At 39.2% G+C, this 14,663-nt stretch overlaps 1 protein-coding gene across 1 annotated transcript in view; it reads left to right on the top strand.

Moving 5' to 3' along the window:
* Window positions 1–4,095: 4,095 nt before the first annotated feature.
* XPO1 (exportin 1) overlaps window positions 4,096–14,663 on the top strand; it is a 217,494-nt gene continuing 206,926 nt past the window's right edge. Inside the window, exon 1 of the mRNA XM_067704947.1 lies at window positions 4,096–4,257. The gene's annotated coding sequence lies outside the window, so the exon portion shown is untranslated. The remainder of the gene's footprint in view (window positions 4,258–14,663) is intronic.

Raw genomic sequence — 14,663 nt, forward strand, 5'->3', positions numbered from 1 at the left:
ATTTCCTCTGAGACCTCAAGATTTATTTAGAGAAAAATCTCCTTCATGGGGTGTACACACATGCCTATCAGTGCTCTGAGAGCAAAGAGTGGAAAGGGGCAGGGGTGGGTCTCACTATTCAGTACAGAGACTTTCATTTAGTCTGGTTTTTTGCTTGACATGAGGTCCCTGAATCTGGGTCTCCTCTGGTTCAAACTCTCTGCCAACTAATCCTCGTATTTCACAGAAATGACTAGGGGTGAGCTAGTAACTTGGCTACGTGTCCTAAGGATGGTGAACTAGACCTAGAAGTCTAACTACTTTGTACAGATTTTCAATCAATCCTCTGGTCTTTCCTTCCACACCTTCCCATTGATGAGGTACTTCCAGTTTATGAGGCTGTGGTACAATAAGACATATATTTGGTCTTTGTCCCCAGTTCCTGACACAGAGCTCCTAAAACCTTTGGAATTTCCTGACTGATAGTATCTTTTGTTACTCAGAAGGTACCCCTTTTGAGCACACATTTTATGCTAATGAGGTGACTTAGGGGAGAGCTCCTAGATGGCCTCAGGATGGGGCTGGTCACCAGAAAGACCAGGTGATTAGAGGGCTGGAACTTTCAGCCCCAACCACAGATTGCCAGGAAAGGGAGAGGGGGACTAGAGATTAAGCTCTATAAAAAATTCTTAAACAGGAGATTTGGTGAGCTCCTGGGTTAGTGAACACGTGGAGGTTCTGGGAGGGTGGTGCACAAAGAGAGGGCATGGAAACTCTGTGCCCCTTCTCCCTACCTTGCCATATGCATCTCTTCCATGTGGCTGTTACAGAGTGTATCCTTTCATAGTAAATCAACCAACGTAAGTAAATATTTCCCTGAGTTCTGGGAGCCATTCTAGCAAATTCTTGAACCTGAGGAAGGAGTCATGGGAAGGTCAATTTATAGCTGGTTGGTCAGAAGTAGAGGTCGCAACCTGGACTTGTAATTGGCACCTGAAGTGGGGGTAGTCTTGAGTCAGGGTTCTCCAGAGAAACTGAACCAATAGTATATAGATAGATATAAGAGGAGTTTTATGACAGGAATTGGCTCACATGGCTATGGAGGCCAAGAAGTCCCATACACTGCTTGTTGTGTGCAAGCTGGAAAAACAGGAAAGCTGGTGGTATAATTCAGCTTGATTCCAAATACCTGAGAACAAGGAGCACCACTGTGTGAGGGCAGAAGATAGACACCCCAGCTCAAGAAGAGAGAATCTGCCTTTCGTTTGCCTTTTTGTTCCACTGGGGCTCCCAACAGATTGGATGATGACCACCCACATCAGTGAGGGCAGATCTCTTTTCAGTCTGGTGAGTCAAACGCTAATTCCTTCCAGAAACACCCTCACAGACACATCCAGAAATAATGTTTTACCAGCTAACTGGGCATCCCTTAGGCTAGTCAAGTTGACACATAAAATGAGCCATAACATTTTAACCTCTGGGATCTGATGCTATCTCCAGGGGGACAGTGTCAGAATTCAGTTAAATGTGTAGGACATCTAGTCAGCGTCTGTCAAGAATTGGAGAACTGCTTGGTGTGAGATAAACCCCCACATACCTAGTGTCAGAAGTACTGAGAATAGAAGAGAAAAATAAAATTTCCCTTTACAGAGCCTTTCTGGAGTACTGAAGTATGAATTACAAGTTTCCCTCCCCCACTATCCGAAAGGAGAGCATTCCCATGAAACCTTTCCTAAACCGAAATGGTATAAAGCGAAGACACAATTACCTTGGGGACACATCTTGCTAACAGATGCACAAAATAAATCGAGATGCTCAAAGACACAGTTCAAAGCTATGGCAGCTTGATGCTGAGATGCTCTGTACAGCTCTTACAATAGAACACACTAACACCTCTCATTCTCTATTGTCTCTTCAGCACTCTTTGTCTTTGTGGGTTTTACATTTTCTCATTTCAGTGGGGTTTCACAGGGAAACAAAATAACACGTTTCACCTCTCAAATTAAATCAAAAGTCACTTTGTGGAATATGTTTCCAAAATTATGAACTTTAAAAATCAATGATGGAGTTTTCAATTTCTTTGTTTTTTTCTGATTAGAAAAGTAATGCTTGCTCACTATGATAATCCAAATAATACAGAAATATCTAACAAAGAAAGTCTCTAATAGTCCTAACTCTAGACAAAGTCACAGGTTGGTTTCTATCAAATAAACTGTTTAGTGATTCTATGCTTATAAAACATATGATAGGAGAAAACAGAAAGATATTAAAATATTAACAACAGTTAACTCTGGATAGTGGGATTAATGGATTTTCCCCTTCTTTTTGTTTATCTGTATTTTCTAATGTGCCCAAAGAAACATCTAATTTTTTTTTGGAACTTTTTTATTTAAAAAAACTTATAATGTTAAACTATAAGTATCTTCCTTAAAATATGTGTAATTATATACAAAGTCTTCTTTTTGCAGTTTTTTGAAATGAAAATTTTCACTTAAAACAATATTCCAAGAATAAAATAGTAAAAGGCTCTCATATCTACAAATTAAGAGAAATTTAAAATTATAATTAATAGTAGCCAACGAGTCAGTATAACCTACCATAAAGTTTCCATCACTTAGTTTTGTAACTCAGTTTTGTAATTTGTTTTAAGATAAACAGGTACTTAAGCCTGAAGAGTTTCACAGATGAGCACACTCTCAATTCTTCCTTTAAACGTCCTTCACCAGATCGTCTGGAAATCTGGAAGCCTTACTCATCTGCCAGGTCTCCCATGGAGGTATTACTCTCTCGAAACATTATGTGATTCTTGTCCACTCTCTGGGGCTCCAAACGACTTTTACCAAAGCTACTCATTCATCACCATAAGTTAGATAATAGCCAAAGTGAACGGAATGAATTGTACAACGCCATTTACCGGCTGTTTTTAGTATTATAAAGACACAAATCAGTATTATAAAGACACAAATCAGGGAACCACTTTCCACAGGCAATTCACAAAGACTGCCTTAAAAGACCTCACGTCAACATTTCTACCCAAATGTCCTACTGATACCCTAAACCCAATGGCCATTTATCTTGAATGACAGTCGTTCAAAAATTGGTTATCAACCCCCACCCCAAACACAAGCTTAGTCAGGTCTATCTAGTTCTCAGTAACCAGGACGGTGACCCTCACGAGTTAACGCGAGGGTGTGAGCCTGCTCATCTGCCGGGCCCCTCACCTGCTAATAGTCTACTCTCTCGTATCAGCTTCGCTGTATCAGTGCGGTCTAGCGGGTGGGGGGTTCGGGGCAGCGGGCCCCTCCACTCCCGCTTTCCCGCCCCGGTCTTCCCCGCCCTTCGCTACGCAGGCAGCGGCCCGCACCTGACCCGACCTTTTGGCCTGGGCCTCGCCTCTCCCTCCTCCTCTGCAGTTCCTCGCCTGCACTGGGCCAGGCCTCGGAGGAAAGCCTCGATTGACTCACGCGCCCGGCTAGTTACGCGTGTGAGAAAGATTAACCGCCTACATTCTCGAGGCCAGGCCTTCATAACTTCCCTCGCTCCGCCCAGTTCCCCAACTGGAGCACCCACACTGGCACCGGGGAGACCAGCAGGAGCGCGAGGACGCCTCTCCGCACGCGCGCCGCGCCGCGCCGCCCCGCCCTTCCATCGGCCTGAGGAACCGGGGTCCAGTCAGAGCGTGCCTCGCCTCCGCGCCCGGCACTCCGTCGCGCACCCTCCACCTTTCCGGGCGGCATTAGTACACAATAGTCGGCTCGCGGCATTTAAGCTTGCCGTGTTCCTGCAAGTTGTCACTCGTAGAAACAGCCTTCCCCGGGGCGGCCTCGAAGCTCCTGCGGAGTGACGGGAAGAGGCTGGTGGAGGGGAGGGGGAGACAAGGAAGACTTTAATTTTAAAGAAAGACTTTCGCCCTCGCGACCTCCCCCGCACTCATCTCAGGATAGAAACGCCCCTTGACTGAGCTAATGGTGTTGTGTTAAAGGAAAGAGATGGTTTTTCTTTTAAATGTAACAGTTTCTTCCTTGTGAGGTAACGCAGGGCCAGTGCGTACCCAGAATTCCCGAGGTCTCTCGTGGCGTGTTTCCGGTTACTGTGCTCTCGCGGCAGCGGCAGGGCGAGGCTCGGACGATCGGCATCCGCTTCTCTCAGCCCCTGGTGTGGCGGGCTCGTCACCCGTTACCCGTTTCTCTCAGCAAATTAACAGTTTCCTAGTATTTTGTGATTGTAAGAAGAACACTGCTTTTTAAAAAAATGCCTACTCCCTGCAACTGTCCAGTAGTAAGTACATAAACCTGTATGAAAGAAACTTAAACTCACCCACGATCTCGTCGCCCAGAAATAACCGTATTAACGTAGTGCTGTATAAACTTGGAGACTTTTCCATATATACACGTAAAGCTTTTTTTAAAATAGGAAAATGTGAGCATGTTATATTCTCCAAATAATGTCTCATATCTTTCCAGATAAAGTAGGCTACGTAATCATTTTTAATGGCTATGTGTATGTAATGGCATTTAATGGCTATATGGTTATAATATGTACAACCAACCCCTAAATTGTTGGACTTTTAGGGTATTTACAGTTTTTTACTTGTGCAAGCAAAACTAGATGAGTGTTCTTATACATAAACTGTACATATCCCTGATAATTTCCGTACTGTAAATTCATACAAATATAATTATTGGATCAAAGGGAATGCACATTTGTAAGATTCTAGATGTTGTTACCAGACTCTTCCCTTGAAAAGTATTGAATACTTTTCCACCAACATAGTGGCTAGTGAATGACAGCTGGGTCTTCCTCTCTTTGCCGGTCGAGTATTGTTAATCTTTGTGATCTTTGTCACCTTTTAAAAAAATCTTTTATCATCTTTATCGTCTTGTTCTAATTTGCATTTTGTTGACTAAGTGTAAAACTGAACATCTTCCGTATATTTATTGGGTCTGTTTCTGTGAATTGCCAGTTCATGATTTCTGCCTATTTGAAATAGTCACATTTTTTAAATTACAAGGGCTTTTTGTAAGTTAGGAATATTATTAACCTTTGTCTAAAACATAATCACAAGTATTTTTCAATTTTTCAATTTATCTTTAAATATAGCCTGTGGTGTTTATTTGCTGAAGGAAGTTTTTCTTTCCTTTGTTTTCTTTATATGGCTTCCACCCAATAAAACTTTTATTGGAAGAAAAAAAGGGACGTCTAGCAAAAAGAACATACGATGCCAGATGGACTAATACAATTAGCAAAGGATACAGTTCATCTCTAGGTTATTTGTATATTATCAGTTTCAATTAAAATGCAAAAAAATATATATACTTTATAGATCTCAAGAAAACAATACTAAAACTCACTTAAGAAAAAGTACATGGTTATAACTTTCAAAGAAAGTTATTTTAAAAGGGGAGAGAGAAGCAGAGTAGAGAATGGACTATCCTGACATGATGCGTGGGCTAAATAGAAAGACAGTAGGAGTACAAGAAAAGTACATGATAAGGTTATATAAAATGTTTACCATAAAATTATATATGTTCAGTTTTGTATTATGTAAAAACTGTTTATATAGAATTAATCAGAATCAGAACCCATAAATAGGTGCAAATGAGTAGTAAGTTTAAGGTGATGGGGTTCTTGTGAAGTTTTTCATTTTTAGGTAGGTCTTTTCCTTTATTTACATTTACAGCTTTAATGTCATGCTTAGCAGTGTGTATTTTCTTCTAACGTTTTTAGGTATCTTCTTAAAAATATTTCAATAGTTAATCCTTCTGAAATTTGTTTAGGAGGAGGAAAGGAAGAATCTAGCTTAATATTTTTTTCCCTAAACGACTTGATGGTGCCCTATACCATTTATTGAATGCTCAGTCTTCCCTGTAGATTTGAAATTCTACCTTTATACAGTACTAAATTTCCATATGTACTTTATTTTCTATTCCATTGATTTATTTGTTATTGGATAATAATAATATTGTTTTAGTGTACTTTTAAATTATTTTTAAATTTCTGGTAGGGTAAATCCCTGCTTAGTGGTCCTCTTTTTTGGAGTATTTCTTTAAGAAGTGTCTTTTTGTAGAGAATGGACTTGAGGACACGGGGAGGGGGAAGGGTAAGCTGGGACGAAGTGAGAGAGTGGCATGGACATGTATACACTACCAAATGTAAAATAGATAGCCAGTGGGAAGCAGCTGCATAGCACAGGGAGAACAGCTTGGTGCTTTGTAACCACCTAGAGGGGAGGGATAGGGAGGGTGGGAGGGTGACGCAAGAGGGAGGAGATATGGGGATATATGTATACGTATAGCTGATTCACTTTGTTATACAGCAGAAACTAACACACCATTATAAAGCAAGATGTTAAAAAAAAGACGTTAAAAAAAAAGACACTGGGGTTTGTGTTAGTCATTATCCCTCTTATAAGCATAGAAAAAAGGGAATAATCAGAATCATTGACATAGGAAGAGCGGTGTTACTGGTGTTTTACCAAGAAAAAAAGAAGTGTCTTTCAAAAATATATTTGATATATATAAAAGAAAATTTTGTCATATATGTACATTAAAAAACATAATGTGAAACAAACCACCAATGTAATATCTAGAACATAACCAATAACTTGCATCAGTCTCTGTGCTCTTCACATTCTACCTATGCTTTTCTCTCCATAGATATTTCTTCCATAGTAACTTTAAAATTATTTTATCAAATTAAGAGTTGTGATTTTGATTTGAATTGCATTAATTTTATAGACTAATTTAGGGGAAATGGGCATCTTTATAAAAGTAATAAAATACTTATGTGGTTTTTACTGAGTGCTTTATATGTGTTAATTCATTTAATCCATGCAACAACTCTATTATCATCACCCTCATTTTACAGATGAGGAAACTGAAGCATAAAGAGATTGAATAACTTGTTGAAGGTCAAGCAGCTAATAAGTTGGCAAAGTCAAACTCAGGCAGTTTGGTCCCAGAGCCTGTGCTCTTAACCTCTGTATTGTATTTCATCTCCACAGTGTGGAATCTGCTTATCTATAATGGACATGTCATTCAATTTGCCTGCACCACTCACTCATGTTCCAGTCTGCATCCTTATCCCATGTTAGTAAGCAGATAGCCACTTAACCCTCTCCCTTCCCCTGCCATAGCTGCTTGGACCAGGAGTAGGTGGATAACGGATTCAAACTGGTCCAATCAGATTCTCTCTCAAGAAATTTGCAGTCAGTCTTACCTGGGCTCTTGACCTAGAAAGTGATGACACAAGGGTAAGGCAGGGAGAGACGTTTGACCCACGTGCAGGTAGTACAGAGAAAGCAGGCCTGCAGAGAGCAGCAGATGCACAGACAGCAGCAGAGTTAGGAAGCCCTGTGGTCCCCAAAGAGGGTAGTGGGGTAGTTGCCTGGCGTTCTGGGGCTTTCCAGGTCCTGGTTTGCCCTACTAAGGTCTTACTGTCCTTTCTGCTTCTGGGGACCTACACAAGTTACCTCTCTTCAAATAAACTTCTCTTTCAGTTTAAAGTCACCTGATTCCTCTTCCTTTTGAAACCAAATATGCAGTCTAGAAATATGTGGTCCTCTATTTACCCAAGTTTTCTTTTAATGTTTCCCAGTGGCATTTTCTTCATAGATCCTGTACAGTTCTTGTTCAGTTCATTCCTAAATATATCTTAGGTGTTTTTTGCTCTTTACAGTGATAATATCTGTTACTGTTGTCTGCTTTACATTTTAATCTACAAAAATTCTACTTTCATCAGTTGAGTCTGCCAAATGTCAGTGGCTTGTAAGTGTGACATTAGCCTTTCAGATGTGTTTCAAAATGATATGTTTCCACTAGACATTTTTTTTAGTTCTATACTTTCAGTTCTGGTGATGATTCATGTGAGGATGATGATGATTCATCTGATGGGAGTGAGCCACAGGATCCCGAAGAAGTATAGAATTTCCTTAATTTAAAAAGAAAGTATCATATATGAATAGAAGCAGTGAGTTTCCAACAGTATTTATCTAATGTTAAAACAGATAAAATGAAGAAAGCTTTTTTTGGGGGGCCACACCGTGCGGCTTGTGGGATTTTAGTTCCCTGACCAGGGATTGAACCTAGGCCCACGGCAGTGAGAGCACAGAGTCCTAACTAGTGGACCGCCAGGGAATTCCCAAAAGCTATTTTCATTAAGACCAGTTTTTCAGATACAAAATGAGAAAACAATAGGGGGCATTATTTAGATAAATATTTCAAATACAGTAGACAAAAATACAGGGATTAGAGAAATTGATATCTCAATACAGGCACATAATCCTTCATCCAAACCCTTTGGGCCAAATGTGTTTCAGAATTCAGAATTGTTGGGATTTTAGACAGGAATATAATGCATATACCATATTTTCTATAACACCTCAGTCGGGTCTGGAGTAGCATCTTAGAATCAAACATATTAATATTCATGCCACAAAAATGCATTAGTATTAACACTAATTTGGATAAAGCCCTATAACATAAAATAACTACATATCTGTTTGGGTCAGATTTTGCTGCTAAATGAATTTGCCTTAAACTTGTGAAAAATTTTACGTTTCTAGAGCTTTTTTGGAATTTGGAATTTTAGATAATGGTTTATAGACCTGTGCAAGCAAGTATGTTCTGATTTCAACATCTGGCCAGCTCTGGGGTTCAATTAAAGCGTTCTTTGAAGTCCTGGCTATGTTAGATAGTCTTGTGGTTTGGGGTGTTTAGTCTGAAGGGAAGAGAGTTCACTTTTAGAAGAACAAAATACAGACTTTGAAGTAATTATTGAAAAAGTAATGGGTAAAGTATCTTAACTTGAATTCTTGACCTTTGTCATCAGTCATTTCAGTGTGAGGTGTTCTGGTTGAAAAGAATTGTAATAAACAATAACACTTCCTAGAAAATCTTAACATTAAAAATTGCCTTATTTATCCTTAAGCCTATTGATGAAGGGATCCTTGGTGTGTTTTCATCCTTTATTTTTAGCCCATAGAAGCACTGCCTTCTAAATAACATATGACTGTAAAAATATTGTTTCAGTTGAGTCTTTTAAGGTATCAAAATTAAGGAACCTATTCAGTCATTATATACATTGAGTGCCCACTCTGTCAGACTGTGCTAAGTGCTGAGGATATAGTCTGGTGGGAGAGAGACACACATAAATAGGACATTATAATATCCTGTGATAAGTGATGGGATAGGGTAAGTACAGTGTGCCGTGGAACACCATGTTCTGGGGTGAGGGAAGGACTGAAGGTTAAGTAAGAAATTAGGCAAGTGAAATGGGAAGGGAAATAAAAAAATGTTCTAACACAATGATTTTCTAAGTATGGTTCATGGACCAGCAGCATCAGCATCACCTGGGAATTTGTCAGAAATGCAGATTCTCAGGACTTATCCCAGACCTACTGAATTTAAAACTCTGAGAGTGGAGCCTAGCAATCTGTTTGTTTTGTTTTTAAGGGTTATTTTATTTTGTTTTGTTTCATTTTTGGCTGCGCCAAGCGGCCTGTGGGATCTTAGTTCCCTGACCAGGGATAGAACCCGTGCCCCCCCTGCAGTGGGGAGCACAGAGTCTTAACCACTAGACCACCAGGGAAGTCCCTAGCAATCTGTTTTAATAAGCCTGATCAGCCGGGTGATTCTGATGCACAGTAAAGTTTGAGAACCACAGTTCTAAACAGCAAAAGTGGAAAAAACAACAACAACACATCAGAGCACATAGGCAATCTGCTATAAATGGCAAGATGTTTAGTGTAACTGAATGGCGTTATTCACTATTTAGTGTATCTGGATGGGAGTGGTGTGCCAGGGTGGAGGAGCCATGGAAATGAAAGATGAGGTTGGAAAGGTAAGCATGCTTCATTTAGGATCTTATAGGTCATGTTAAAGAGTTTGGACTTTATTTATTCAACAGATGTTTATGCCTACATCATAAGTACAGTATACAAAGTAGATTCCCTGCTCTCGGGGAACTTATCCTAATAAGCAAATAAATATGTATGTATATATGTCAGGTGATAAAAGATGCCATTACAAAACAACTTGGATGCATCTCCAGGGAATTATGCTAAGTGGAAAAGGCCAATCCCAAAAGGTTAATACTGTATGACTACATTTATATAACATTCTTGAAATAACAAAACTATAGAAACGGAGAACAGATTAGTGGTTGTCAGGGGTTAAGGAGGGAGTAGAGGCTAGAGGGTGGTTGGTATGGCTGTAAAAGGGCACCATGAATCCCTGAGGTGATATAACTGTGGAAATGTTCTGTATCTTGGCTGTATCAGTGTCAGTATCCTAGTTGCACTATTGCACTGTAGTTTTTGTAAAATGTGACCATTAGGGGAAACTGAGTAAAGCATAAACAAGATATCTCTGTATTATTTCTTGCAAGTGCATATGAATCTACAATTATTTCAGAATAAAAAGGTGTTAAGAATAATAAATCAGGGTAGGTTATCGAGAGAGATGAGGGGACTTATTTTATACAGGATAGTTAGGAAAGGCCTAGGTAACAAAGAAGGTAGAGCATTACGTAGGAATATTTGTAGAACATTAGAAGTCCAAAGGCCCTGAGATAGAGTGTGCTTGGTGTCTGTGAGGAGCAGCAAGGACACTATTGTGGATACTGTGGGTTCAGCAAGAGGGAGAGCAGTAGGAAATGAGATCAGAGAGTTGGTAGAGGTGGTGTTGTTGGTGGAAACATCATAGGGGGCTTATAGGTCACAATTAAAGACTTTTCATTTTGAGTAAAATGGGAAGCCATAGGAAAGTTTTAAGCAGAAAAAGTAACAATCTAACTTACATTTTAAATGCATTGCTTCACAAGATAAAAAACTGACCAAGTGAAGGGGACATGAGATGATAGAGGTTTGGACTAAGTTGGCAGAGCAGAAGGTAATGAGAAGTAGTGTGACTGGTAGTGTGAATAAGTTTACAGCTGACTAGATGTTCTGATGGACTGGATATGGGGTGTGAGAGAAGGAGAGGAGTCAAGAATGATTCCAGGGTTTGGGCCTGAGCAAGTGGAAGAATGGTGCTACTACTTTTATGAAATGGAGAAGATGAAGGAAGAGCTATAGGGTACAAGATTAGCAGTTTAGTTTGGGGCTTGTTGAGATGCCTGTAGACATCCAAATGGAGATGTCAGTAGCCTGTTGGATATGTATACCTGTCTGCAGTTTGTGTAGGAGTTGGGCTAGGTGTATGAATTTGTGAGGCAATAGCATGTAAATAACATTTAAAGTCATGGACTGGATGAGAACTCCAATGAGTGAGTGTATGTAGATAATGAAGAGGTCTATACAAGGAGTCCTAGACACTCCAATTTTTAGAGGTTAGGAAGATAAAGGAGAACTCAACAAAGAATGCAGAATGCAGAGAAAGAATGGCCATTGAGGGAGGAGGAGAACCAAGGAGGGAGGTGTCTTGGAGATCTAGTGAAAAAACTGTTTCAGGAAGAAGAAACCAACCAATAAGTCATATGCTACTGATAGGTGGAATGAGATAACAGCTGAGATTTGTCCTTGAGATTTAACTGCATGGAGGTCATTGGTGATTCTGATAAGCACAGTTTTGATGACACAGTGGGAGGAAGACCTGATTGAAGTAGGCTCAAGAGAGAAAGGAGAGTCAGTGGAAATTAAGTAGACAATTCTTTGGAAGAGCTTTGATCAGGGAAGAGGAAGTGCAAAGAGAAGAGTCAGTAGCTCTTGCCTAAGAACAATGGGGAGTCCATGAAGAACTCTTGGTGTCTACCCTTTCAAGGACAGTTTAAAATACTTGACACGACTGCTTTGTTAATGTGTCTTCATTAGCTATTACATGCCAGAAAGAATGATCATGTTAGCTAACATTTAAATTTTGTGTCCTGTGGAACAATGTCATTGAAAGTGAATAAATAACTCAACTATTTAAAGAATATTTGATATCAGATTTTGATTGTCTGTTTTAAGTAATAAGAGATTTGTTCTATGCCTTTGTGTGTATATACATGTGTGTGTGTGCATGTGTGTATGTATATATACAGTTGACCTTTGAACAACTTGGGATTGAATTGTGAGGGCCATTTATACACATATTTTTTCAATAAATATATTGGAAAAAGTTTTTGAGATTTGTGACAATCTAAAATAACTCGCAAACTGAGTAGCCTAGAAATACCAAAAAATAAAAAAAAGAAGAAGTTAGGTATGTCATGAATCCATAAAATGTATGCAGATACTAGTCTACTTTATCATTTACTACCATAAAATATACACAGATCTATTATAAAAAGTTAAAATTTATCAAAACACACTTACAGACCATACATGGCACCATTCCCAGTCAAGAAAAAGGTAAACAAACATAAAGATTTAAATCATATTTACATTTAAATCATATTTAAATCAGTATTAAATCATAACTGCATAAAATTAACTTGCACATAGTATACTACTGTAATAATTTCGTAGCCACCTCCTGCTGCTATAATGATAAACTCAAGTGTTGCGTGTTATGAGTACAGTGCTGTGTGACGCTAATCATCTCCATGTGAGCACTTGTCTCCCTAGTAAATTGCATATTGCAGTAAAAAGTGATCTCTCATGGTTTTCAAGTATTTTTCATCGTGTTTAGTGCAATGCCATAAACTTTGAATAACACCAGGGACCCATATGAAGTACTGCTAGTGATCCTGGAAATTCTCCCAAGAAGCAAAGTTGTGACATTACAAGAAAAAACTGAATTGCTTGATATGCAGCATAGATTGAGGTCTGCAACTGTGGTTACCCACCATTTCAAGATAAATCCAGAGTAAAGACCGTTGTTAAAAACGAAAAGGAAAATCATGAAAACTTGTAGCTGGTGCAAAACTTTGCACTTTTGGTGAAATACCTTCTTATCTCATATTGAAAATGCAGCTTTTATGTGGATGCAGGGTTGCTATAAGAAAGGGATACCTATAGACTCTAATATGATTCAAGAGAAAAACAAAGCCATATGACAACTTAAAGCAAAAGGAAGGTAAAGGATCTAAAGCTGGAGAAGTTAATGCCAGCAAAGGATGGTCTGATAATTTTAAAAAGAAATTTGGCTTTAAAATGTCAAGATAACAGGAGAAGAAGCTCCTGCTCACCAAGAGGCAGCAGAAAAGTTCCCAGATCCCATTAAGAGAATCATTGAGGAGAAAGGATATCTGTCTGAACAGGTTTTTAATGCACACAAAAGTGCCCTATTCTGGGAGGAAAAATGCCACAAAGGATATTTATTAGTAAGGAAGAGAAGCAAGCATTTAAGGCAGGAATAGGCTAACTCTAGTGTTTTGTGCAAATACAGTCAGGTTTATGATCAGGACTGCCCTTATCTATAAGGCTGCTAACTCCTGAGCTTTGAAGGGAAAAGATAAACACCAGATGCCAGTCTTTTGGTTTTACAGCTAGAAGGCCTAGACAACCAGAACCATTTTTCTGGATTGGTTCTGTCAATGCTTTGTCTCTAAAGTCAGGAAGTACCTTGCTGGTAAGTGATTGCCTTTTAAATTTCTTTTAATATTGGACAATGTCTTTGGCCACTTCGAACCCCATGAGTTCAACACCAAATGTGTCGAAGTGACCACTTGCCCCCAAACGCAACGTCTCTAATTCAGCCTCTAGATCAGGGGTCATAAGGACCTTTAAACCTCATTGCACATGGTACTTTATGGAAAGGATTGTCAATGCTATGGAAGAGAACCCCAAGAGAGAGAACATCATGAAAGTCTGGAAGGATTACACCATTGAATATGCCATCACAGTTATAGAAAAACCCATGAAAGCCATCAAGCCTGAAACGATGAATTCCTGCTGGAGAAAACTGTGTCCAGATGTTGTGCATGACTTCACAGAATTTACAACAGAGCCAATCAAGGAGATCATGAAAGAGATTATGGATATACAGTAAAAAAGGTGGGGATGGAGGGTGAAGAGTTTCAAGATACGGATCTTGGAGAAACCTAAGAGCTAACAGACACCACACCAGAGGAATTAACAGAAGATGACTTGGTGGAGAAGAGTGCTTCCGAACCAGGGCCAGGAAATGAGGAAGAAGACGTAGAAGAAGCAGTGGCAGAAACAATTGACAGTAGACAATCTGGCAGAAGGTTTCTGATTATTCAAGACTACTTTTGACTTCTTTTATAACCTAGGCCCTTCTGTGATATGGGCACTGAAACTAAAGCAGATGGTGTTTGCTACCATATAAAAACAATTTTAGAGAAATGAAAAAGCAAAAAAGTCATTCAGAAATTACAATGTATTTCCTTCAAATTACACCAAGTGTGCCTGCCTCTCTTGCCTCCCCTTCCATCTCCTCCACCTCGGCCACCCAAGACAGCAAGACCAACCCCTCCTCTTCCTCCTCAGTGTGGAGACATGAGGATTAACTGAAATAATGTACATGAGGGGTTTATTACAGAGCAATAACAAAAAGTACATCTGATTTGATTTTTTTAAAGCAAAACTATTAATTCTTTTGCAACTAACTAGTTCACATCTAATGCTTCCATATATTTACATATATATATTCCCCCAAACCCTTTAATGTAGATTTACATGAAAATATTCCTTGGTTCCAGAAAGAAATATAGAAGTGAAATCAGCTTTAATAATTGTTTCCCAATTTAGAACATTATGTGGGCTGGAATTCTGCTTTTAATGGACTAATCTCTTAAAA

The sequence above is a fragment of the Pseudorca crassidens genome, chromosome 14 (genome assembly GCF_039906515.1).
Source record: "Pseudorca crassidens isolate mPseCra1 chromosome 14, mPseCra1.hap1, whole genome shotgun sequence".
Taxonomy (NCBI): Eukaryota; Metazoa; Chordata; class Mammalia; order Artiodactyla; family Delphinidae; genus Pseudorca; species Pseudorca crassidens.